The sequence below is a fragment of the Scyliorhinus torazame genome, chromosome 5 (genome assembly GCF_047496885.1).
Source record: "Scyliorhinus torazame isolate Kashiwa2021f chromosome 5, sScyTor2.1, whole genome shotgun sequence".
Classification (NCBI taxonomy): Eukaryota; Metazoa; Chordata; class Chondrichthyes; order Carcharhiniformes; family Scyliorhinidae; genus Scyliorhinus; species Scyliorhinus torazame.
Window position 1 is genome coordinate 307,527,722 of NC_092711.1, and position 25,149 is coordinate 307,552,870.

Below are 25,149 nucleotides of genomic sequence, written 5' to 3' on the forward strand. Positions count from 1 at the left end.
GGAGTGCGGAGCACCACTCAAGGGTGCAGACTGGCTGTTTGACTTAGCAGAATTCCTTAAATTTGAAAAAACAAAATTCACCATTCAAGGATCGGAGAGATATGGGCGGTTCGGTGGCGCAGTGGTTAGCACTGCTGCCTACGGTGCTGAGGACCTGGGTTCGATCGCGGCCTCGGGTCACTGTGTGTGTGGAGTTTGCACATTCTCCCCGAGACTGCGTGGGTCTCACTCCAACAACCCAAAGATGTTTGGGGCCACGGTAGCACAGCAGTTAGCACAGCTGCTTCACAGCTCGAGGGTCCCAGGTTTGATTCCCGGCTTGGGTCACTGTCTGTGCGGAGTTTGCACTTTCTCCCCGTGTCTGCGTGGGTTTCCTCCGGGTGCTCCGGTTTCCTCCCACAGTCCAAAGATGTGCAGGTTAGGTGGATTGGCCGTGCTAAATTGCCCTTAGTGTCCACAAAGGCTTGGTGGGGTTACTGGGTTACGGGGATGGGTTGGAGGTGTGGGCTTGGGTCGGGTGCTCTTTCCAAGGGCTGGTGTAGACATGATGGGCAGAATGGTCTCCTGCTGCACTGTAAATTCTATGATTCTATGATGTGCAGACCAGGTCGATTGGTGATGCTAACTAGTCCCTTAATTGGAAAAAAAATAATTGGGTACTCTAAAAATATTTTAATTAATAAAAAGGATCGGAGGAAGGCTTTTGCAACACGTGGAGGCAATTCAGCATGCAATTCTAATTAACTACCTGTGGCATAACTTGTAAATTTTACCTGCGTGTGTATGTGTGTGTGGGCGATGCCTTTCTAGGGGGTAGAGGCCCCATGTTGGAAGGTGCCATCGAAGGAGCTTTGGTGAATTCCTGCAGTCCATCATGTAGATGGTACTCACTGCTGCCACTGTGCACTGGTGGTAGAAGGAGTGACTGTTCAAGGTGATGGATGTGATGCCAATCAAATGGGTTGCTTTCTGGTGTTGAGCTTCTTGATCGTTGTTGGAGCTGCACTCATCCAGGCAAGTAGGCGAACATTTCATCGCACTCATGACTTGTGCTTTGTAGATGCTGGACAGGTAGGAGATGAGTTACTTGCAGCTGAACTCCCAGCCTCTAACCTGCTCTTGTAGCCACAGTATTCCCCAGAACATTACTCTGGGTCTCTGGTTTACTAGTCCAGTGACAATCCCACAACTCCACTGCCTTCCAAGCTGCCATATTTCCGACATTATAACAATGATTATACTTTAAATGTACTTCAATGGCAGTAAAGCGCAAAGGGATATCCAATCATAGTGAAAGGCATTACATAAGAGTGAAATTCAAGGAATGGGATTGCCTATGCATTCCCTCCTGCCCATACCCTCCTGCCCAAACATGGGTCGGACAAGTCCAGGAATGAGACGCCCGCCCTTGCCCATGTTGAGGGCCTTAATCGGCCTTATTGGTATCCACCAAAATTCCCCTTCTCACTGCCCCCCCCTTAAAGTCTAGTGGCCTCTAGGCCTCCCCCTCCTCCCTGGTCTTTAATGCCCCCAGCATTTCCCCATTTCTCCCCCCTCCCATCTGCTCCCAGTCCCTACCTACCCTCCCTGCCCTGGGACACCCTTAAACCTCCCTTGCCCTCAGGTTCAGGGACTTAGACTCAGGCATCTTCCTGAAGTTCCTCTTCAGCCTACTAGAGCCTCTGTTGCTGCAGGGACTGGACAATTGCTGGCCATTCTGATTGGCTGCCTGGTCTCAAAGGTGGAGGTACCTCCTGAGTGGAGGCAAAAGTCCTGTCTGCTCATTGAAAGGTGAAATGGCTGCGCGGCACTCGAAATCGGCAGGGAACGCTGGATGGCAGGAAGGGAAACAGACAGTGACCCAAGCCGGGAATCGAACCTGGGACCCTGGAGCTGTGAAGCAACAGTGCTACCCACTGTGGAGAAGGCTAAAGGGATTGAATGCCCCCACCCCTCCCCACATTTCCTATCTGTTAAATGTCTTATTTTTTCCACTGATCCCAATGGCTGGCAGTCCACGGACATGAAATGGGATCATCAAGGAAGCAGCATATTCCGGGCATACTCTCATTTCCTTCATGGCTGAAAGATGTGTCACAATTCCAATGTTATGCGATGAATTAAATGCAAAAGAAAAGCTTCCAACAGAAAAAAAAACCAGAGTTGGAGAAAGCGTCCTGTAATAAATGTTTGCAATATTTAATATTTATTTACGTAAATTGTGCATATATTTCAATTCAGCGGGTGCACTGCATCAATTCGCAATGATGGTGGCCTTGAATTAAAGTCACTTCATTGCAGTGCACTGTTATTGAAGCTAATCCTCAGTTCACTATCAATGGAAATGAGGCTATGATCCCTGTATTGTGTACATATCTAGTGAGCTCTCCACCCCCAGGGATAGCTGATAACCTTTAACACGCAGCATGCAGTAGTTAATTAAAACTGACATTGCTGTGACTGCCTGCTCAAAATGGTTTGTGAATTGGGTGTAGTTTGAGCATTTGAGCAGCCCTCCAGTCACACCTCTAGCAGGGACCACGAATGCTGACAGGAACAAAGGGTGAGGGGGGGGGGGGGGGGGGGGGGGGGGGGGTGGGGGGGGGGGGGGGGAGTGCAGGCATTCAATCCCTTGAGCCTTCTCCGCAGTGGTGAGCACTGTTGCTTCACAGCTCCAGGGTCCCAGGTTCGATTCCCGACTTGGGTCACGGTTTGTGTGGAGTCTGCACGTTCTCCCCGTGTTTGAGTAGGATTCCTCCGGGTGCTCTGGTTTCCTCCCACAAGTTCCAAAAAACGTGCTTGTGGGTCATTTGAATTCTCCCTCCATGTACCCGAACCGACGCCGGAGTGTGGCGACTAGGAGCTTTTCACAGTAACTTCATTGCAGTGTTAATGTAATCCTACTTGTGACAATAAAGATTATTATTAGCATGGCTGATCTCTACTTCAACTGTTTGTACCTCTTTTAGCTCCAGGTCCATTAATGTCCCTACCCTAAAACAAAAGTGTTGATCTCGTTCTCCAAAGCTCGAATTGCTCCAGCTTCCACAGAATTTTAAGGGAGAGAATTTCGGATATATGTTATTCTTTGAGTGAAAAAGTGTTCCTCTTTTCTCAGTTCCATGGTCCAGCTCTAATTATTAGATCGTTGCTGCAAAAAAGATAAGGTGAGAAGAGACAGATACAATCGAGACCAGAGGGGACATTTCTTCACACAGAGGGTGGTGAGCATCTGGAACGAGCTGTCTTTTAAAAAGCAGTTGGACAGTTACATGGGCAGAGTGGGTATAGAGGGATATGGGCCAAATGCGGGCAAGTCGGACTAGCTTAGTGATAGAAACTGGACTGCATAGAATCATAGAATTTACAGCGCCGAAGGAAGCCATTCGGCCCATCGAGTCTGCACAGCCCTTGGAAAGAGCATCCTACCCAAGCCCACACCTCCACCCGTAACCCAGTAACCCCAACCAACTTTTTTGGACACTAAGGGCAATTTAGCATGGCCAATCCACCCAACCTACACATCTTTGGACTGTGGGAGGAAACCGGAGCACCCGGAGGAAACCCACGCAGACACGGGGAGGATGTGCAGATTCCGCACAGCCAGTGACCCAAGCCAGGAATCGAACCTGGGACCCTGGAGCTGTGAAGCAACTGTGCTAACCACTGTGTTACCGTGCTGACCCCAGTAAAGGTTTGGATGTTACTAAAGAAACCGTGTACACAGGGATAATTTGATGTGTAGAATAAATAAAGAAATTCGATGTTTGACAGAAAAAGGGACATCATTCAGAAGTGTCACTTCATATCTTCAAATTCCAGAGTCCCAGCCACTTGACAGAAGGATGTGCAGTAAGTATATTTTGCGTGACTTGACAAATTGAAGGAATAATTTAGCATGTCACACAGACAGTGCACTGGTGAAAGATCTCAACAGGGAGCCATCAAGGTGAAACAAGTCACACACATAGAGTTGTCAACAGCGTCAAAAGATGTCTGGCTTATTAAAACTTGATGGGACGTCAAGGTTGGTGATGTGAAGAGCCTGCAGCGTTAATTCTCCTCAGTTTCCTTTTCGTACATTCAATCAGATTACAAGAAGATAAGGCCGGACACAAGAGGCAACGAGATCAGATGCTTCCCACAACACTGCCACACAGGGCACATGTCGAAATTACCCAATGTCAAATCGCTGCCCAATGCTGATCCCGTGTATGTCACAGGACAGTCTGCTGACTCCCAACTTCGAAAGTTTAAAAAATAAACAACTAAAACATTTAAAGCATGCATTTCCCTTTTTTTTTGAATAGCCGGTGGTTGAAACTATTGCAGCCAAGATGACTATCAAATGATGGGCACTGCTCCTATAATGGAAACCATAGGCGGAAATAATAATAATTTTTGTTGCAGGCAGAAGAGAAATGAGAAATGTGGTTGTGGTAAACCACTGTGTTCCTATATTAAGGGTTGTACGGTAGAACCTGCACTACAGGTTCACCTGGGCCCCTGCATGCTAGCTCCGCCCAGGAGCCGGGTTATAAATATATGCGGCCTTCAGCTAGCAGCCATTTTGTCAGCTGCTGTAAGAGGCCACACTTCAGACACTAATAAAGCCTCAGTTTGAATTCAACTTTGTCTCCAGCCAAATTGATCGTGCCTCAATTTATTAGTATCTGATTCAGAAGATGGACCTCCGGATTAAACCAAATCGACTGCAGCTGGATCCACACGCAAGCGACGCCAGAAAGGACTTTCAGCACTGACTAGCTTGTTTTGAAGCGTATATCAACGCGGCGCCGACCCCTGTTCCAGAGGCTCAAAAGATTCAAATCTTGTACTCCAGGCTCAACTCTAAAGTCTTCCCGCTGATCCAGGATGCGCCCAATTACGCTGAGGCTATGACTCGACTCAAAGAGAATTACGAGCAGAAGATGAACACGCTCTTCACCAGACAAGCGCTCGCAACGCGTACTCAACAACCTGGTGAGTCAATCGAGGACTTCTGGAGGGCCCTGATCCCACTAGTTCGGGACTGTGACTGCCAGGACGTTACAGCTAAGGAGCACTCAGATCTCCTTATGAGGGACGCTTTTGTAACTGGGGTTGGGTCCGATGTTATCAGGCAGCGGCTCCTAGAAGGGGCCACACGTGACCTCGCAGAGACTAAAACACTAGCGCTTTCCATGACCGTCGACCTGCGCAATGTACAGTCCTACGCCCCCAACCGTGCGGCCCACTCCTCCTACGCTTCATGGGCCCCACAGGCAGACGTCCCAGCGGGGGGGCTACCCACCCAATACGCCTGCGTTACGCGTCAGCCAGTGATCTCCGTGGGGTCCCGATGCGATTTTTGCGGCCAACAAAGACACCCCCGCCAACGCTGCCCGGCCCACGCTGCCCTTTGTAAGGCCTGCGGGAAGAAGGGCCATTATGCAGCGGTGTGCCAGGCCCGCTCAGCCGCAGCTGTCGCCTCCACCCCCCCTGGTCACGGACAATGGGCGCTACCATTGTCCCCAGGCCATGCGCAAGCAATGGGCGCCGCCATCTTCTCCCCCGCACAACACGTGCATTTCATGGGCGCGCCATCTTGCTCCACCCCCGCAACGTGCGTTCCATGGGAGCCGCCATTTTGTGACCCCCAGGACCTCCGGGCGCCGCCATCTTGTCCACCCCGCAGCACATGGAGACCAACGGCGTTTCAGGACCCCGACGCAGCGGCTGTCTCACTACCCGACGACCAACCATGATTCGCATCCATGGTAATCGACCAGTCCAGACCACACACTCTGACCAATGCATCCACCAGCATGAAAGTCAATGGCCACGTGATCTCCTGCCTACTGGACTCCTGGAGCACCGAGAGCTTTGTACATCCAAATATGGTAAGGCGCTGCTCCCTTAAGGTACACCCTACCAATCAAAGTATCTCCCTGGCCTCCGGATCCCATCGCATAGCGATCCGGGGGTACTGCACGGTCACGCTCACAGTCCAAGGCGTAGAGTTCCACGGTTTTCGCCTCTACGCCCTCCCTAACATCTGCGCTGCACTTATCCTTGGCCTGGATTTTCAGTGCAATCTCCAGAGCCTGACCCTTAAATTCGGCGGACCCTTACCACCCCTCACTGTGTGCGGCCTCGTGACCCTAAAGGCCGATCCTCCTTCCCTCTTTGGCAATCTAACTCCACATTGCAAACCCGTCGCCACCAGGAGCAGACGGTACAGCACCCAGGACAAGGCCTTCATCAGGTCCGAGGTCCAGCGGTTGCTTCGGGAGGGAGTCATCGAGGCCAGCAACAGCCCCAGGAGAGCTCAAGTGGTAGTGGTTAAGTCTGGGGAGAAAAACCGAATGGTCGTGGACTACAGCCAGACCATCAACAGGTACACGCAGCTCGATGCGTACCCCCTCCCACGCATATCTGACGTGGTTAACCAGATTGCACAGTACCGGGTCTTCTCAACGGTGGACCTGAAATCCACTTACCACCAGCTCCCCATCCGTAAATCGGACCGGCCATACACCGCCTTCGAGGCAGACGGCCGGCTATATCACTTCCTTAGGGTCCCCTTCAGCGTCACCAATGGGGTTTTGGTCTTCCAAAGGGAGATGGACCGTATGGTCGACCGGTACGGCTTGCGGGCCACGTTCCCGTACCTAGACAATGTGACCATCTGCGGCCATGATCAGCAGGACCACGACGCCAACCTCGCTAAATTTCTCCGCACCGCCACTCTCCTCAACCTCACGTATAACAAGGAGAAGTGTGTGTTCCGTACAAACCGCCTAGCCATCCTCGGCTATGTGGTCCAGAACGGTGTTCTGGGGCCCAATCCCGACCGCGCCTCATTGAGTTTCCCCTCCCCCACTGCCCCTAGGCCCACAAACGCTGCTGGGGTTCTTCTCGTATTACGCTCAGTGGGTCCCAAACTATGCGGACAAGGCCCGCCCCCTCATACAGTCCACTCATTTGCCCCTGACGGCAGAGGCCGAACAGGCCTTCGCCCGGATCAGAGCTGATATTGCCAAAGCTGGAATGCACGCTGTAGACAAAACACTTCCTTTCCAAGTAGAAAGCGACGCATCGGACGTCGCCCTTGCCGCCACCCTCAGCCAGACAGGCAGGCCCGTGGCATTCTTTTCCCGCACCCTCCACGCCTCCGAAATTCGGCACTAATTCGTCGAACAGGAGGCCCAGGCTATCATTGAGGCTGTGCGACATTGGAGGCATTACCTGGCCGGCAGGAGATTCACTCTCCTCACTGACCAACGGTCGGTAGCATTCATGTTCAACAACACACAGCGGGGCAAGATCAAAAATGACAAAATCTTGCGGTGGAGAATTGAGCTCTCCACCTATAACTACGAGATTAAGTATTGCCCTGGCAAACTCAACGAGCCCCCAGACGCCCTATCCCGAGGTACATGTGCCAGCGCACAGGTAGACCGACTCCGGACCCTGCACGACAGCCTTTGTCACCCAGGGGTCACTCGGTTGCACCACTTCATTCAGGCACAAAATTTGTCCTACTCCGTCGAGGAAGTAAGGACGATTACCAAGGACTGCCAGGTCTGTGCGGAGTGCAAACCGCACTGCTACTGGCCGGACCGCGCGCACCTGGTGAAGGCCTCACGCCCCTTTGAACGCCACAGCGTGGATTTCAAAGGCCCCCTCCCCTCCTCCGACCGACACACATATTTCCTCAGTGTGACCGATGAATACTCCCGTTTTCCCTTCGCCATCCCATGATGTCTGCCACCGTCATTAAAGCCCTTAACTCTATCTTCACTCTGTTCGGCTTCCCCGCCTACATCCACAGTGACAGGGGATCCTCATTCATGAGTGATGAGCTACGCCAGTTCCTGCTCAGCAGGGGTATCGCCTCCAGCAGAACGATGAGCTACATCCCCCGGGGAAACGGACAGATAGAAAGGGAGAATGGGACGGTATGGAGGGCCGTCCAGCTGGCCCTGCGGTCCAGAAATCTCCTGGTCTCCTGCTGGCAAGAGGTCCTCCCTGATGCACTACATTCCATTCACTCATTACTTTGCATTGCTACTAACAGTACACCGCATGAACGTCTTTTTGCCTTCCCCAGGAAGTCCACATCCGGTGTATCACTTCCAACTTGGCTCACAGCTCCAGGAACCGTGCTTCTCCGTAAACATGTGCGGCTCCACAAGGCGGACCCGTTGGTGGAAAGGGTGCACCTGCTCCACGCAAACCCACAGTACGCCTACGTGGCATTCCCCGATGGCCGCCAGGATACCGTCTCCCTCAGGGACCTGGCACCAGCAGGTTCCACCCCCACACCACCCTCGTCGCCCCTGGCGCCACCCTCCCCTCCCCCTCCGCCCCCATCATCCCCCCTAGGACTGTCCGTCCCCCCCCTGCCCACCCCCATTGATGAAGAGGATTTTGGCACGCTCCCGGAGTCAACTTTGACCACGACAGCACCAACATCGCCGTCTCCACTTCGTCGATCCCAGAGGACGATCAAGGCGCCGGACCGGCTGAACCTCTGACCGGCCCACCGGATGACCAGAGACATTTTTTTTCACTGTTCTGTAAATATTAAAGATTGCGAATTGTATATAGTTATCCACCACCCCCGCCGGACTCAATTTTTACAGAGGGTGAATGTGGTAAACTACTGTGTTCCTATATTAAGGGTTGTACGGTAGAACCTGCACTACAGGTTCACCTGGGCCCCTGCATGCTAGCTCCGCCCAGGAGCCGGGTTATAAATATGCGTGGCCTTCAGCTCGCAGCCATTTTGTCAGCTGCTGTAGGAGGCCACACTTCAGATACTAATAAAGCCTCAGTTTGAATTCAACTTCGTCTCCAGCCAAATTGATCGTGCCTCAGTGGTGTTTAAACATAACATGGTCAAATAGACTAGAAACCATGCACAATCTTTAGCTTCATTGAGAACCTAAATAGGTCACCGAAAATTATTGATTCATAGGCCAGAATTCTACATTGCTCAGAAACATGTAAAATCACGAGGAAATTGGGCGTGTGTCCCGATGTCATTGCACCCATGCACGATATTTTGGTGCGGGTATGGCAGTGAGCTAGGGATGCACCCGCTGGCAATCAAGAAGCCAATTCAAACTGATTACACAGCAATTGAACAGGGTGGTACGGTGGCTCAGTGGTTAGCACTGCTGCCTCACAGCGCTGAGGACCTGGATTCGATCCCGGCCCCGGGTCATTGTCTGTGTGGAGTTTACACATTGTCCCCGTGTCTGCGTGGGTCTCACCCCCACAACCCAAAATGACGTGCAGGATAGGTGGATTGGCCACGTTAAATTTTCCCTTAAGTGGAAAAATAAATAAATAAACAGCAATTGAACGCAATTTCACATGGCCTCTCTGCTTTTATGGCGGGCAAGGTGGCCTTTATGTTTAAGCTGTATCCTGGCTCTGGGGGGGATGAAAGGTCAAGACTCAAATAAAATGAACAAGTGTGTCTGGGGACTGAGGTCTGTGTACGATTGTGCTGCCTAGGAACCCGTAGCATGGTTTTTCTTTTGAGATTTAGTTTTTACAAGTCGGCAGCTCCCTCAGAGAGCGGCTGCCCCTCTCAGTGAGCACATTGGAAGCACCATCCCGCACGGTCCCTTTTTCCTAGCACCCACCTTCCCTGGCAGAGCTCAGCCTTTCCCAGAGCGCGTTTCATGTTGCATGGCCAGTCGATGTAATATTGCGTTAGTTGCTCGTTCTTGGGCGGGAACGCGTTTCCCATCTGCTGCCACCCACGCCAACTTGGAGCACACCCCAAATGAAAAATTGTGGCCACAATGATGTAATCCTCTCATCATTTACTCTCGTTTCCCATCCACTATTGTGTTGATTCTACAAGAAGATAGCTAAAAAAAAAGTAACTGATGGAGCTGTGTTACTTTCAAAGTTTGTGGACGTCTGAGCAGGATGTGTGTACAACAACAACACACTGTATTTATATAGTGCTGTTGACGAGTGCCCCAAGCGCTCCATTGCTGTGTAATCAAACAGCATTTGACAACACGTCACAGAAGGTGGTATTGGCACAGATGATCAAATGATTGGCCAAAGAGGTATGATTTAAGGAGCATTGAAAAGGAGGAGTGGGAGTTGAGGGGGGTGGGAGGGTGGTGCGGGGGGGGGGGGGGGGGGGGGGGGGGATTCCGGGAGAGAATTCCAGGGCTCAAGGCCTCGGCAGCTGAAGGCATGGCCATCAAGAGAGCACGACTGAAGACTGCTACATTTTCGCTTGAGTTCTTGAACAGAGGCTATTTTGTCTTTGCTAATTGTGGTAATTGTGTTTGAGACAATGGGGGGGGTGGGGGGAGAGGCTTGACAGGGTGGTCGGAGAAATGTATTTCTGGGAACACTGTACAAATCATTGGAGGTAATCATACTGTAAAACTGATGCGTCTACCCCCCTCCCTCCATATTGCCAACTTTGGGACCTGTCCTATTATGGTCCACCGTTTCCTGCGCTGAAGCCAGCAATAACACAAAGAACGAATGTGTAAACAGACTGAAGACAGCCCATCTGACGAGAGCTTGTTGCTCTGTGTTCCAAAGGGCACAATTGAAATACAATCTAATTTGCATGTTAATCAATGGGTGACGTGCAATAATTAGCTCCACATGCACTGTGCACAATTAAACATGACTGACAGCTTACTAGCAAGGAAGACTTGGAAGCTCGAAAGTGTGTATCAGATTTTCTCCTGACTGAGATATCAGTACCCTTTATTCCCATCACCCAGCAGGTCATGTTTATTTTATATACATGAAACTTTAATGAATGTTACTTTGATTTGAAAATGGTGCAATGCAGTCAAATAAATGTTTGCGTATTTGTTTCTTGCAAATGTAGCGAACAAATAGAACCACATCTGCTACTTGAATCTACATTTGATATCTGAATTTTATGGTTTCTCAGCATGAGTGAGTTGAAGACATCGGTGTAATTCTGCATAAGGAGGACATCGTATATGCTTCAAACAATTTTGGATTCGGTAATGATGCATGCATCAGATATGATACATATTTGACTAAGTGCACATTTTTTCACAAATTCTGTTTTCTGACTCCAACCTTCCAGGCTAGGAAGAAATAGAGTCACGGAATCCTTACGATGCAGACGGAGGAAATTCAGCCCATCGAATCTGCACCGACCCTCTGAAAGAGCACCCCACCGAGGCCCACACCCCCACCCTATCCCCGAAACGCCACCTAACCTTTGGACACTAAGGGCAATTTAACATGGCCACACCACCTAACCTGCACACTTTAGACTGGGAGGAAACTGGAGTACCCAGAGGAAACCCACGCAGACACGGGGGAGAACGTGCAAACTTCACGAAAGGTCGGATTCGAACCCAGGCCCCTGGCGATGTGAGGCAGCGATGCTATCCACTGTGCCACCATGCCACCCATTGTGATAGAATCACAATGAGAGAAAGCTCCTGAAATAGAAAAAGAACTATCATGATATTCAAACACACACATCATGATAGACACACCAACAGACAAATCAGCACACACAACACGACAACCAATCATAGACAAGGACAGAGACAGTATAAGAGAAGAAACACGACACCTGGTGGCCAGTAGATCTGGAGACCAGGACAAGGACAGGACCTGATTAACATCACACACAGGGAGTCACCACGTGCAGAGTATCAAGACAGAACTGTAAATAACAAGTTGAAATAAAACTGCGTTGTACCAAATACAAACGTGTTGGTTCATCTGTACATCAGAAAACCCAACACTACATGGTACAGGAGTAGATCGATACCTGCCGGCAAACCTGCCATCCTGAGCCATGGACATCACCAACAAACCGCAGCCGTTGCAAGTCGCTGGGAACCTTGGCACCAATTGGAAGCTTTTCAAGCAGCGATTTGAACTGTACATGCGAGCCAACGAGAAACAGAGTGCCTCGGACAAAACAAAGATTGCGATGCTCCTCACCACCACAAGTCAGCACACCATCGATGTATTCAACTCACTGGTGTTCGCGGAAGGCGAGAACCAATCCAAGTATGACATGGTCCTCCTCAAGCTAGACCAGCACTTTAACGTTGAAGTGAATGAAAGTTTTGAACGGTATATCTTTCAGCAACGCCTGCAAGGTAAGGATGAGCTCTTTCAACCCTTTCTGACGCACCTCCGCATACTCGCGCAGTCCTGCGGTTACGGCACCACCTCAGAGTCCATGATCCGGGACCAGATTGTTTTTGGTGTTGCCTCCAGTGGCCTACGCCAGCAGCTTCTTAAAATTAAAGGCCTGACCTTAGCGTCTGCGGTGGAAGCTTGTGTCCTCCATGAAAATGCACCCAGCCATTTTGCTCAATTTCAGGCTACCGAATCGGCACGGAGAGGGTCCCTAGCCATCGAATCGGCAAGCCAGGCCGCCCACGAGGCCGAACGCATCCAGGGAATTGATTATCTCCCGGCCCGCAGCCCGGACGAGGGCGGCCGTATCCTGCGCTTTTCGCGGTCTCCCGCGCGCCAAAACCAACGGCAACATCGAGGGACGCACTGCGCAGGCGCGCCCGATGCAAGGCCGAACTGCGCATGCGCAGTGGCGTAACGAACTCCGTGACGTCATGACGTGCGGCAACTGTGGAGCTGTACATTTAAAAGGGCAATGTCCTGCTAAAAACCGACAATGCCTACGATGTGGCAAGATGGACCACTACGCTGCCTACTGTCGTGCGGCTCAACCCATGGATCCTACCCATCTCCGACAACCTCGCAGGCACGTCAGGACCATCCAGCCCGTACATCAGGACATCCAGCCAAATGACACAGGTGACCAAGATGCCTTCCGGGTTTCAGTCATTGATGTGAACCGGGTCAACACCATCAATCCGGCCGATGAATGGAGTGCCACCCTGACGGTCAACCGATCGCAGATCACTTTCCGCCTGGACACTGGCGCATCCGCCAACCTCATAGCATATTCAGCATTCCATGCCATGAAGGTCAAACCACCTATCCAGCCATCCCGGTGCAAGATGGTTGACTATAACGGGAACGTCATCCCGGCAATGGGATCCTGCCAGCTCCAGGTGACACACAAAATGCACACGGCCACACTCCCCTTTGAAATTGTTGGCTCATCGAAAGATTCCTTGCTGGGCGCACAGGCATGTAAGGCTCTTCACCTTGTACAGCGAATTATGTCTCTCTCTCCAGACGACACATCCGACTTCCTGGATGCTGACTTCAACGTAAATCTCCAATCCCTCCTTGCTCACAACCAGGAGGTATTTGAAGGCATGGGGACACTGCCATACACATACAAAATTTGCCTCAAACCGGACGCCATCCCGGTCGTTCACGCATCTCGCAGGGTTGCTGCGCCACTTAAAGACCGCCTCAAGTTGCAGCTGCAGGATCTCCAGGACCAAGGGGTCCTATCCAGGGTCACGGAGCCCACGCCATGGGTCAGCTCCATGGTGTATGTCAAGAAGCCCTCTGGCGAGCTCCGCATCTGTATAGACCCTAAAGACCTAAATAATAACATTATGCGGGAACACTATCCCATACCTAAACGAGAGGAAATCACCAGTGAGATGGCCCAAGCCAAAATATTCATCAAACTGGATGCTTCCAAAGGATTTTGGCAGATCCAACTGGACCCGTCCAGCCGAAAGCTATGTACTTTTAACACCCCTTTCGGCAGATTCTGCTACAACCGGATGCCATTTGGCATCATCTCGGCATCCGAGGTCTTCCACAGAATAATGGAGCAGATGATGGAAGGCATCGAAGGGGTACGCGTATATGTGGACGATATCATCATCTGATCCACCACTCCGCAGGAGCACATACATCGTCTCCAACGCGTTTTCGCCCGCATATGAAACAATGGCCTGCGCCTCAACCGCGCCAAGTGTGCCTTTGGCCAGACCGAATTGAAGTTCCTGGGGGACCACATCTCCCAATCAGGGGTCCGTCCCGATGCGGACAAGGTAAGAGCCATCACAGCCATGCCGCGGCCGGCCGACAAGAAAGCTGTACTACGATTCCTGGGCATGGTCAACTTCCTCGGGAAATTCATTCCCAACCTTGCTTCCCACACAACGGCTCTGCGCCATCTCGTAAAGAAATCTACAGAGATCCAGTGGCAACATACACACCAGCTGGAATGGGAGAAGCTCAAACACAAACTTGCCACGGCACCAGTGTTGCCGTTCTTCGACATGTCTCGTCCCACTAAAATCTCAACTGATGCCAGCCAATCTGGTATTGGAGCAGTGCTCCTGCAGAAAGATAACACGTCGTCATGGGCCCCGGTTGCCTATGCATCACGGGCCATGACCCCTACGGAACAGCGCCACGCGCAAATTGAAAAAGAATGCCTGGGCTTGGTAACTGGTTTGGACAAGTTCCTCGATTATGTATATGGTCTTCCACGATTCATGGTCGAAACTGACCACCGCCCCCTGGTCAACATAATAAACAAGGACCTGAACGACATGACCCCTTGTCTCCAGCGCATCTTACTTAAACTCAGGAGGTGTGATTTCCAACTGATCTACACTCCAGGGAAGGACCTCATCGTGGCGGATACCCTATCCCGAGCAGTGAGTACACCACCAGATGCGGAGGGGTTCGTATGTCAAGTTGAGGCACACGTGGCTTTGACAGCGGCAAATCTGCCAGCTAACGACCCCAGTCTGGCCCGCATACGCGCAGAGACAGCGGCCGACCCCCTTCTACAGCGAGTGATGTGCCACATGACGGAAGGTTGGCTCAAAGGGCAGTGCCCGCAGTTCTATAATGTGCGAGATGACCTAGCCACCATTGATGGGATCCTTCTGAAGCTAGACAGGATCGTCATTCCGCACAGTATGCGCCAGATGATTCTCAATCAAATACACGAAGGCCACTTGGGAGTCGAGAAGTGCAGACGGAGGGCCCGAGAGGCGGTATATTGGCCGGGCATTAATGACGATATTGCCAACATGGTACTCAATTGCACAACCTGCCAGAGGTTTCAGCCGGCGCAACCTCCTGAGACGCTTCTGCCCCATGAGCTGGTGACGTCCCCCTGGGCAAAGGTGGGTGTCGACCTATTTCACGCGCTTGGCATGGACTATATTATCATCATAGACTACTTCTCCAATTACCCAGACGTCATACCCCTACACGATCTGACGTCGTCTGCAGTCATCAGGGTCTGCAAGGACACCTTTGCTCGCCACGGCATTCCGATGACTGTCATGTCGGACAATGGGCCCTGTTTCGCCAGCCGTGAATGGTCGACCTTTGCTGCATCATATGGTTTCACACACGTAACATCCAGCCCTCTACATCCACAGTCAAATGGAAAGGCGGAAAAGGGCGTTCACATTGCCAAGCGGCTCCTCTGCAAGGCTGCTGCTGCCGGATCGGACTTTCACCTCGCCCTGCTGGCCTATCGCTCGGCCCCACTAGCCACGGGTCTCTCGCCAGCACAGCTACTGATGGGTCGCACCCTCAGGACAACTGTGCCTTCCATCCTGACACCAACAACGGACCATGCTAAGGTATTGCACAAGATGCAACTGCAGCGTGATCGCCAGAAGAGTCTGTACGATACAAGGGCAACTGATCTTCCCCCCCTGTCCTCCGGGGATAAAGTCCGCATTCATCTACCAGATGGTGGCTGGTCAGCACCTGCCAAAGTTCTCCGACGTGTGGCTCCCCGCTCGTTCCTGGTACGCATGCGGGATGGATCAGTGCGTCGCCGCAATCGGCGAGCCCTTCGCCACCTTCCACGCTCACAACCGAACAGTGCACACACGCCGGGTCCTCCACTGGTTCCCGAGGATGACTTCGTGGAGCTGCCACAGATCATGCCCCTTCCATCGCCACCCGGGCCAGGCTCGCACCTCAGCCAGTGGTTCTCGACCCACCCTTGAGACGTCAACCCGAATTCGTTGCACACCAACTAGATTGGACTTATGAGACTGTTCACACGTTAAAGTTGAAACACTATTGTATTGTAACATGTTACTGTTTTATCATTCCAGATATCGTTTGACCGGACCACACTTCAAAGTTTTTCGTCTTCCTGTTTTGTTATGGTACAACCTCGTTAGCATGACACACCCGACATCGCCCCATGTATATAGTTACGCCACATGCACCTGCTGTAAATATCACGCACACACACTTTTAGATGCACTCACGACACATTCGTATTTATAACCACGTAGGCACATAATTTTGTAAAAAGGGGGGATGTCATGATATTCAAACACACACATCATGATAGACACACCAACAGACAAATCAGCACACACAACACGACAACCAATCATAGACAAGGACAGAGACAGTATAAGAGAAGAAACACGACACCTGGTGGCCAGTAGATCTGGAGACCAGGACAAGGACAGGACCTGATTAACATCACACACAGGGAGTCACCACGTGCAGAGTATCAAGACAGAACTGTAAATAACAAGTTGAAATAAAACAGCGTTGTACCAAATACAACCGTGTTGGTTCATCTGTACATCAGAACACCCAACACTACAAGAACCATGGATGAACCATATCTCGGCAGTCTTAGCTGAGGGATATTTTGGGATATTTGCATCCAAATGAAGCATCCAATTGAATTTCCAATTAATTTTTAAAAAGTCACTAAACACCTCAAAGATGCATGACATTAAACATGGGACATGATTCAGCGACCTCATCGCCTCCAACCTGGTGTCGGGACGAGGCACAAATGCTCGAAATGTCTCGCGGGATTCAACGGAACCTTGTAAGGCATCGCAATCTCAATCTCACTCTCGCTGGGGTGGTAGGGGCACTACCAGGATGCCAGGCTGGTAGTGCCTAGATGGCAGGTTTCCCATGCCAGTGGTCAGGCCTGGGGGTGGGGGCCAGGGGACGGGGGGGGGGGGGGCGGGTGGTTTCTTGCCAATTGGAGGCAGGATAAGGGGCCTCATGGATCCTGGAAGAGGTTATGTTGGGTAAGGGGGTGGTCCTGAGGCCATGCTGGGGGTGCTGAGAGTGGTTGAAAGTTTGGTGTTACCTTCAAAAATGGCGCTGATCCGCAACTTAAAGAATGACTTAAAGAGTAGCCTCGATGGAGAGTTCTTCACTGAGGCCAAAAATTGGCAAAGTGCCTTTGAATAGCAGGGTCTTTCTCGGCACTGCAGGCGAGGGGGGAAGTGGCAGAGTGGTATTGTTGCTGGACTGGTAATCCAGAGACCCAGGGTGATGCTCTGGAGACCAGGTTCGAATCTCGCCAGTGCAGATGGTGGAATTTGAATTCAATAAAAATCTGGAATTAAAGAAATAAAGTCTAATGATCACCATGAGACCATTGTCAATTGTTGTAAAAAAATCCATCTGGTTCACTCATGTCCTTTAGGGAAGGAAATCTGTCATCCTTACCTAGTCTGGCCAACATGTGACTCTAGACCCACCAGCAATGAATGCTGGCCCAGCCAGCGATGCCCACATCCCATCGGATGAATAAAAACAAAAGGCACTGAGTAGCACCCCACTCAACACGCTCATGGTGTTTTCTATTACAAGTCTCTTCAACGAGTACAGAAGATTTTCATCACAGTGAGGAAGAGAAATCCTTTATTTTTGAACACATTGTGAAGAATATCAGTATTCATAGAATTTACAGTGCCGAAGGAGGCCAATCGGCCCATCGAGTCTGCACCGGCCCTTGGAAAGAGCACCCTACCTAAGCCCACGTCTCCAACCCATCTCTGTGATCCAGCAATCCCACTTAACCAGGCAGCTGAATGTTATCCCACTTAACAGCTTTTGCACTCTTTGTGATTTCCTGATTAAGACGACTTACTAACCTAAACTATGGGCATTCTAGTGCTAGGATAGGTCGGGATTCTCTAATCCCGTGGCCAAGTTCTGATGCCGGCGCGAAAAGCGGCACCAACCACTCTGGCTCCGCGATCATTCAGCATGCTCCCCTTCCTCGGGGGCTAGGTCGGCACTGAGTGGTCCCCGCAGCTCCAACCAGTGCGGAACGGCCGGCGCGAGTTCGCGCATGCGCGTGACAGCCAGTGTAATTCCGCACATGCGCGCAACGGCTGTCGTGATTCCGCGCATGCGGGTGGGTTCCCGTCACTGCGCCGGCCCCCGGGCAATATGGCGGAGCACTACAGGGGCTCGGCGCGGAGGAACATAGGCCCCCACGGAACCAGCATGCCCACCGATCGGTAGGCCCCGATCGCGGGCCAGGTCACCGTGGGGGCCTTCCTGGGATCAGATCCCCCCCCCCCCCCCCACCCCCTCCAGGACGGCCCCCATAGACACACCTTCCAGGTCCCGCCCGAAAATCACGCTTGAGAATCAGCGAGCTGGTGCCGGGGCAGAGCGGCGCGATTCTCGTGCCCACCCTCGGGGATTCTACGACTCAGCGCCTGGTCGGAGAATCCCAGCCACATCTATTGTGCTTGCAGAAACTCTACTCAACGCGGTCTCACACTGGAGATTTTCATCCCAGGAGTTAATTTGGGCTGAATTTGAATCCAGATCCCACATATGAAAAGAGAATGCATCAATCCAGTGTATCACCAAGTTCATATAGTTGCTTTGAACGATTGGATTGTGCAGGCAAAAGAACACTTTCATGTAAAAGAAAGTAAATAATCACATTATTGTCAATAATTTTGTCAAAGTATTTATTTAATTCTTTTTTGAAAGTTAGTATTGAATCTCCTTCCAACTCCCTTTCAGGCCACACATTCCAGATCCTTTATCAAGCTCAGTTTTCCTTCCAGTAACTATTTCTCCAATTGTTGGCAATGCCTTTCTTTAACTGGTTGGTAGGAAGTGCCCTGGAAGGGACAGGACTGAGCTGTTGTGTCATATAACACTGGTTGGTCCTATTTTGGTGGATCTACTAGTTCTGCCAAGTGGAAGAGCAATATTAACATCCTTGGCCTGGGCTGAGTGTTCGCACTTTGGCCCCTGAGTCAGCAGGTTTTGGGTTCCAGGAACCTCAGCACATATTCTCGGCTTGCACTGCAGAGAAGTGCTGAAGGTATGCTGCACTGCTGGAGGGGGTCACCTTTTGGATGAGGTGCTAAACCGAGGCCTCGTTTGCCCTCTCGGGTGGATGGTGGTCAAAGTTCCCACAACACTTTTTTGAATCCTCTCTAGTGTCTATCAGGCACTCCATGAATGCAATTCTTTCTTTCCTAATTTCTATCAATTTATAATAATATACTAATCTTTATTGTCACAAGTAGACTTACATTGCAATGAAGTTACTGTGAAAAGCCCCTGGTCGCCACATTCCGAACCTGTTCGGGTACACAGAGGGAGAATTCAGAATGTCCAAATTACCTAACAAGCACATCTTTCGGGACTAGTGGGAGGAAACCGGAGCACCCGGAGGAAACCCACGCAGAGACGGGGAGAACGTGCAGACTCCGCACAGGCAGTGATCCCCAAGCCGGGAATCGAACCTGGGACCCTGGCGCAGTGAAGCCGCAGTGCTAATCACTGTGCTACCGTACTGCCCTATTCACAATTCACAGCTCCACTGAAGGAAAGCAAGAAAGGACGTACATTTCTATAGCACCTTTCATATCCTCAAGCTAAGTGCTGCATCGCCAGCAAGTTAATTTTGAGTGTAGTCATCCTTATTACCGAGATCTATGCACAGTAGGGTCCAATAGCAATTCTCCAAATGACCGATTAAGCTGTTTGATGACATTGGAGGAGCAATAAATGTAAACCAAAGGCCAAGAGAACTCCTCTTTTGTCCTTCAACCTGAACCAGCAGGCAAAGCCTCTCCATTATACCTTATATTAGATTATTGTGCACACGCTGTGATAAAGTAGCATTTGATTTACTTGGTGATTTCAAGTGTTACTTGAAGCTGATGGAGGGGAGAAAATTAGACATTTTCAACTGTTATGACTAGGAGTCCTCTGATCCACCTTGTTATATTTAAATAACCACGTGAGGTAGTTTATAGTTTGTAAAATGAATGCACTCACGTTGTTAGAGAGCTGAATTTCTCTACTGATCAGTAAAATCCGATTGCTCAAACCAAAAAAAAATCAAGAGAGAGCAAAAGGAACCTTGTGATTGACAAGATATTCCATCAAAACAAAACCTGCTCAGGGGTGGGTGGAACGTGTCCCTTATCGTTAGGGGTATCAATCCCAAAGCTGGGAATTCAATCTTACTTCCCTCTGGCTTCTGTTCAGAGCTGCCTGCCTGCCAAGGTGGCACTGTAAAATCAATAGTGAAATGACAGTAATAGGATTTGTAATAGCAAACTTTGTCTTTCTGTTTGAGCCAGTTCTATTGCATTGATATATATGCACAGGTCACTCTGAAGGATAAAGTGCTGGGATGTAGAGTGTTTGATTCATTCTGCACCCAGTGACAAATAAACCTCCTATCTCGGGTGCAGCAGAGGTCAGTCACAATGCAACTCTTGATCTGATTTATGTTATTTCAGTGCAACCACTTAGCCGAAAGCTGTGCAAACTCCTGCCATGTACAAATGTTCCAGTTTCCTGCATTACTTTTCCTTATTCTTTTCTTACCCACGATTTGGATCATTATAGCTTGAATTGTTATCTCCTCGGGGACTCTTGGCTGGATTGAGCTTCTTCAAATATCTTTGGCCAAGTTCTGTGTCCATTTCTTCCATTGGATAGAATAGTAGCATTGAAACAGGACAGAAGAAGGCCATTTGGCCCATTGCGTCCATGTTGGCTCCCCGAAGGAGCAGCTTATGTACTGTCACTCCCCCACTCTCTCACCACATCACTGCACACTCCTCCTTTTTAGTGTCCATGCTGCTGTAACACCAAGCCAATCTTTGTCAAAGTCACCAATGATAGATATTACACATGATTCGGATGCCTTTATAGATTCATAGATGTTTACAGCACAGAAGGAGGCCATGACAGTCAACGAGGATCTGACTACACTAATCGCATTGTTTGGCCCATAGCCCTGGAGGTTACAGCAGCACAATTGAACATCCAAATACTTCTTAAATGTTACGAGAGTTTCTGACTCAACCATCTTTTCAGGCAGAGTTCCAGACCCCCCCACCATCCATCTCTCATCTTCCTTGGTCTCATACTATGGTCCTCAACACTATCCAAACTCTTGCACCATCCCCCACCTATTGTTCAGCCCCATTGCAATGTTCTGTTGTGACTTCATTCTAATGTCACCAGGACATTAAAAATGAGGTCTTGTGCTGGAAACTACAATGACCTTATTTGAAGTACACAGATCAGTCAACATCCAGTCATCGAGTAAAACAAGTCAAGATGTTTCAGTTGTAACCTGCAGCAAAACTGATGATTAGGAGAAAATGTGCATGTTAATAAGAAATGAAAACAGAAAAATGTAGGTGTAGTATTCAGGCAAGCGACCACGAGGAAGCGATGTTGGCTATGGAACCAAAAAGTTTAATACACAATAACAAGGTCCATTCACCACTCGCCGAAGGGTCTCCCACACCGACCCACACTTGGGTCATGGTTTTTGTGTCCATAGGCCTTCCCGGTTAAGGTTACAGTCCCGTCCCCTCATCAGGAAAAATCGTATTCAGGTGAGGCCACGGGGAACCTAATAGTCCAGACCCCATGACCCCTGTGTGGATTATAACAGTAGGAAAGGCTGTTTTATTCCAGCCTCCCAACATCTACACTGCACGATCAAAAATCCGTAAAATTCCTGTATCTGGTGTGTGTCCGGTCCCAAACTTCCCAGAAATGGGGGCCGATGCCTCTAACTCTCCTCCAATGACTTCCGCACCCAATTCTGTGTAGTTATCTGTAGCAAAGCCCTTCATGTTTGCCACCTACAAGATATCTCTTGACGTCTACATTCGCAAATGTGCTGTCATTTACAATGCCAGGATTTACCCCTCTGTGATCACCCTCAAATCCATGACTTCTGTCATTCTGTAAGACTGCCTGTCCGACATCAACAAAAATGTTCACCTGCATATGGCCTTTAACAAAATACAACATCCTGAGGTACTTTACAGGAGCATTATCAAAATAAAATGGACATCATGTCATTAGCTGTTCCAGCTGCAGTTGAGTGGGTAGCAATCTTGTCTCAGAATTGACAGGTTTAGGGGCTCAAGTCCCACTCCTGAGACTTGCGCACAAACATCTCAGCTCACATTGCAGTGCAGTACTAAAAGGAAATGACGTATTGTCAGAGGTTCCACCTTTCAGGTGGAAGGTTAAAATTGAGGCCTCAGTTGCTCTCTCGGATAGATGGTGAAAATGCCATCTGACAATGAGGCACTGCCTCAGTACTGCAGTAGAATATCAGCTTTGACTTCTGTGTTCAGGTCTCAGGATTGGGATTTGGACCCAAAGCCTTTTGACTTGCTCTATCACAAAGAGGAGTGGGGAAGTTATCCGCAATATCCAGCCGAGCGGGGGCAGCACGGTAGCACAAGTGGCTATCACTGTGGCTTCACAGCGCCAGGGTCCCAGGTTCGATTTCCCGCTGGGTCACTGTCTGTGCGGAATCTGCCCGTATCTACGTGAGTTTCTTCCGGGTGCTCCGGTTTCCTCCCACAGTCCAAAGACGTGCAGGTTAGGATTGGCCATGCTAAATTGCCCTTAGTGTCCAAAAAAAAATGATAGGAGGGGTTATTGGGTTATGGGGATTGGGTGTGATGTGTTGGGTATTCTGGATCAGATACAGGTCACCAACACTTGAAGTAGTGCAACACTATTTTATTAAAAGGTTAACTATTTAAACATACTTGAACTGTGGGTAAATACAATACCAGCTTTAACTAAAGACCTTTGCCTTGTCCTAACCAGTTGATGCACTCAGCACATGGTGAATGTCTGTGTTGCAGGCTGTGAGCTCTGTGCTCCTAGCTAGCTGCTACTCGAATGAGCGGGAACTCTGATGTCCCCTGTCTTTATAATGCTTGTGCTCTCACTGGTGATTGGCTGCGGTGTTGTGTATGTTGATTGGTCCCACTGTGTGTCCATCAGTGTGTGTCTGCACCATGATATACTGGTGTATATTATGACAGGGTGGAAGTGAGGGCTTAAGTGGGTCGGTGCAGACCCGATGGGCCGAATGGCCTCCTTCTGCACTGTATGTTCTATGTTCTTTGAATATTTAAGCTTCAATCAAAATCACAAGAAACAGATGATCTGGCCATGACCATTTTGTTGTTTGTGGTAGCTTGCTGTGTTTACATGTGTCTGACTTTACAACAATTACTACACTTCCAAATTACTATAAAACCTTTGGGAAGTCCTGAAGTTGTGAAAAGCACTGTTAGAAATCTTCCTATTGTATAATGAGATAATTGTACAGCTGACAAGCGATGGGTAAAGGAGTATCATAAAGGAAAAGGCAGGTAGAGAGGAAGAGAGGAAGGAGAAGATCATTTGGGGATGGAATTTCATAATTTCCTGCCCAGGCAACTGAAGGCATGGCCACCAATAGAGAGGCTATAAAAATTGGGCATGCGCAAGAGGCCAGAATCGAGGAGTGAAGAGATGTTGGGGAGTTTCAGAATTAGAGGCCATTATAGAAATCGGAAGGGGCAAGACGATGGAAGGAACAAGCGCGAGAATTTTACAACTTATGTCAATGACGAAAATGAAACTTCCTTCAGCTCAATGTCAATGACGGAGCCACAAACTACTGCCGAACCAAAGGTCTTTAAGGTGACATGAGGATACCAAGTTAGGTACGATTCAACCAAAAAATTTCTAGGTACCATTTGGACGTGTTTGGCAGGGTGTTTCTCGCTGGGTTCTTGGGTGAGATCCACACAGGTATTCACCCACACTTAGGGCATGATTGACCTGCCAGGTTCTACCGGAATCGGGACGGGACGTGGCCGGTAGATCCCGCGCGAGGCCTCATCTGGGATTCCCAGCGTTATTCCTTGCGAGAGCTAACGAGATCTTGCGAGATGTCACGATCTGGGTCCCGCCCACAATGGGTGGGTGGGACCAAGGCTTGCAGAGTTAAATGAGCTGAAAAACTCACTTCACTCTGCCGACGCCAGATCTAACCGGCTCCCGGGAACTACCGGCCTCTTAAGATGCCTCTTAAACATCGCTATCGTATCTGCTTCCACCACCTCCCCCTGAAGCACGTTCCAGGTATTCACCACCCTCTGTCTAAACAATTTGAAATGAAATGAAAATCGCTTATTGTCACAAGTAGGCTTCAATGAAGTTACTGTGAAAAGCCCCTAGTCGCCACATTCCGGCGTCTGTTTGGGGAGGCTGTTACGGGAATTGAACCGTGCTGCTGGCCTGCCTTGGTCTGCTTTCAAAGCCAGCGATTTAGCCCTGTGCTAAACAGCCCCTGTTTGCCTCCTATATCTCCTCTAAACGTTCCCCCTTGCACCTTAAACCGATGTCCCCTAGAAAGTGATTTTTCTGTCTTGGGGGAAAAAGCATCTGACTACCAACTCTGTCCATACCACACATAATTTTGTCAGCATCCATCAGGTCGCCTCCCAACCTCAGTTGTTCCAGTGAAAACAATCTGGGTTCATCCAACCTCTCCTCATAGCTACCACCCTCCAGATCAGGCAACGTCCTGGTAAACCTCTTCTGTACCCTCTCCACTTCTGGCGACCAGAATAGACTGAGTCTATGGAACTCTCAGGGAGAGGTCACGTGATCCAGCTTTTGGGTGAAAAGACACTGGATTTTTAAAAGTGGTCAGAGAGGCTGCCACAGTGGCAACAACCTTACCCCATCTCTCTTCTGAAACCCTTCTCATTAAACCTAAGTTCTTTGTGATTGGAAAAACCCACCAGAAGACTTCATTGCTGCAAAGCGAGAGTTATTAAAGGAGAATTCTGAATCAACACCACTGTCGCAGTGAGAAATCCCAATTTCCAGCAGCTACTGTGGACTGGGACCCTAAAGCTGTAAACAAGCTTTTAAAACACTGTGAATAAATGTTCTTCCGGGCTTAACTTTTACTTGGTCAAGCCTTTAATATTTGATACTCTATCGAATTTTACTTAGGTTTCATCTGTTCTGGGGGGGCAGGGGAGGGTGTGCATTCTGTGTTTTTGCACTTGTGAGTAGTTTCATAGATTTCATAGAATTTACAGTGCAGGCAGAGGCTATTCGGCCCATCAGGTCTGCACCGGC

General features: G+C 49.8%; 1 protein-coding gene across 3 annotated transcripts in view; it reads right to left on the minus strand.

Annotated features, from left to right (window-relative positions):
* il1rapl2 (interleukin 1 receptor accessory protein-like 2) overlaps positions 1–25,149 on the minus strand; it is a 1,171,280-nt gene that overhangs the window by 54,219 nt on the left and 1,091,912 nt on the right. The gene's annotated exons all lie outside the window — the stretch shown is intronic.